The sequence below is a fragment of the Tinamus guttatus genome, unplaced genomic scaffold (assembly GCF_059628265.1).
Source record: "Tinamus guttatus ecotype Peru unplaced genomic scaffold, ASM5962826v1 Tinamus_guttatus_pri_ptg000079l, whole genome shotgun sequence".
NCBI classification, from domain to species: domain Eukaryota; kingdom Metazoa; phylum Chordata; class Aves; order Tinamiformes; family Tinamidae; genus Tinamus; species Tinamus guttatus.
The window spans coordinates 1,070,001-1,072,500 of record NW_028288613.1 but is presented as its reverse complement, the minus strand read 5'-3'; the positions used below and the strand labels follow the sequence as shown (position 1 = coordinate 1,072,500).

The window sequence follows — 2,500 nt, the reverse complement described above, 5'->3', positions numbered from 1 at the left end:
GGTATTTTCTATCTGGAGGAAGTTGACTGGTAAAAGCAATTAAAACCCTGGGGCTCAAACCACTCTTATCCCGCCAACAGAAGTATCTGAAGGCAGGAAGAACTTTGCTGGGTTATTTAACGCAGGTTAACACTGACACTGCTGCTATTGCACAAATGCTAATTCAGATCTCTTTCTTCTCTTTAAGTGGCACTCCGATGTTGGACAAACATCTATTCTGTGAACTACTTTCTAGCAGAATGTATTCTGGTGATGCACACATTTTTAAACTTTTCAAAAACATTTTGTTATGTAAGTGACACTTTGGGACGGAAGAAAAAAAATAGCCCTTTATCTAAACCAGTGTTTCTCAAAGCCTGCGTTAGCAATTAGCAGCCAGTATGACTCACTATTACATTTATTCATCTATTTTAGTATTGCCTACTTCACCTTTCTTTAGCATGAGCAAGGTTACCTGCATTTTTGTGTAGGTGTTTATGCCGTCTTTTGGAGGAATAAGCAGGTACATACATAAAAAGAGTAGAATTTATACCTGCAGTTAATTAAAGCTATGATTATTTGGGAGCTCAAATGATGTCATGCCAGAACAGAAACCTCTTTTCACAGGCAGAACCCCAGAGAGCAAGTAATCTGAAAATTATATTCTCAAATCAGAGGTAATCAGTGTGCCAGTTTATCACAACACGGCAAATTAGGGTTGGGGCTGCCTGTGCTGACTAGACCCTCTAGCACGCGACGCAAACAAGATTAACCCCGCGCCGCGCCACGGCCGGGGAAGGAGCTGCCGGCCTCGCCGCTCCACCCCGCGCCAGGCTGCTCCTGGCTTTAAAACACCCGGAACAGGGGATGCCTGGATGCTCGCTGGGCACAGATACTGCTCAGCGAAAACCACGTTAAAAAAAGGACTGACTTTAAATAAACATCCATACATTGAATGACCCACATACCCGTATTAGCACACAAAATAAAATTTTATATTGCCTTCAGAAGCAAGATCGATTGTTAATTCTACCATATGTTCAAGCATATTCTGTTACATTACTGTCTTTAGAACAGCTCATGGAGTAGACTGGAATGTGTGAAAACATGCATGCTGTGCCAGTAAGTAGTTATTTTATGTTTGTAATTTTAGTTTTACTGACTTTGGGCCTAATCCAGTACCAAGAGCCACAGCGATGCTCGACTTAGATCTCCTTAATTAGCGGCACCGTGAAGCACTGCGGGGTTAAGTGGCCTGTTTGGCGTGGAGCGGATCCAAGCCCACGCTCTCGAGCAGGCCGTGCGCCCGCGTGGGGCTCGGCGTGGGGCTCCGAGGAGCGGGCCACCAAAGGGACATCTCCCCAGCGGCGCTGGCGTCCAATCCGGTCACCCAGTTGCACGTGGTGCCCTGCGTGTCCCCTGCGTGTCCCCTGCGTGCTCCAAACGGCCTTGGGCTGGCCGATAACTCATGTAACATGGGCCGAGGTCTGCCCTGCTCTGCTGAGCTCCTGGTCTTGGCGGCCGCTGCCAGAGGAGCGGGGCCGCGTGGAGGAAGGAGCGCGGCTGCCCGACCTCCTCCTCCTCCTCCTCCTCCTCCTCCTCCTCCTCTCCTTCCCGCCTGCGGTCCTGGCACATGAACTCGCTTCTTCAGAGGAAATGGCTTCCGCGGCCGCGGGCTGAAAAGCTGCCAGCGCCTCCACCACATCTGAGGAGCCCGCCGTGTGCCAAGGGAAAGGTGACCCAGAGTCCCTCTTTGGGGCTTTTTGGCCGCAGCACCACGCGCACAGACACGGGCAATCCCCATCCCGAGCCAGGCTACGCCAGGATGCGAATCTGACAGGAGGGAAAACGCAACGGAATCACCCGACGGCAGCAGCAACGGCGGGAATCACACCGAGATCCCTGCCCGGACAGCGGGAAAACGCACACGAGGGCAGGACAGCAGGTACCGAGTCAGAGAGAGAGGTAAACCCGGGACCTCGCAGATACCTCGGCGCTCCTTCTGGCCTCTGATCAAGCACAGCTATTTATGTGGTCGCATTTCTGAAGCTGTCACATAAAAACAAATACGAATGGCACAAAGACTACTGCTTTCCCAGTCGTGTTTGTTTTTCTACCTACTCTAGAATCCGGTCTTGTACGCTGTATTTACACAAGTAAATGTGACTCTTGTGCATAAGGAATGACATCGCACGCATTTAAAGCTGCCACTTATGGAGCAGAAACAGCCCTAAAGGTGCTGGACGGAGAATCCGGAGCAGCGCGAGCAGGATCTCGTGGAGATGCTCTGCTTGTGTCCCAGCTACTGCAGCAGCAGCCATCGAACGCAAGAAGCCCTAACGACTGGCTTGAATTCATGAAAATCTGGATTTATATCGATTTTCAATAGTAACTAATGTTGAAGAGTAAAACAGCATTTTGTTTCATTATTAGGAGTCCCCGTGATGCGCTGCCGTTTAATTTTGCAGCTGATTTGGAAGTTCTGTCTTCATTAAGGGAGGGACAAATCACACTACTTTCC

The 2,500-nt window shown here is 49.8% G+C and overlaps 1 protein-coding gene across 1 annotated transcript in view; it reads right to left on the bottom strand.

The window, feature by feature from the left end:
* Positions 1-2,500, bottom strand: part of LOC104573699 (transcription factor COE3) — a 108,636-nt gene that overhangs the window by 88,297 nt on the left and 17,839 nt on the right. The window lies entirely within an intron of this gene.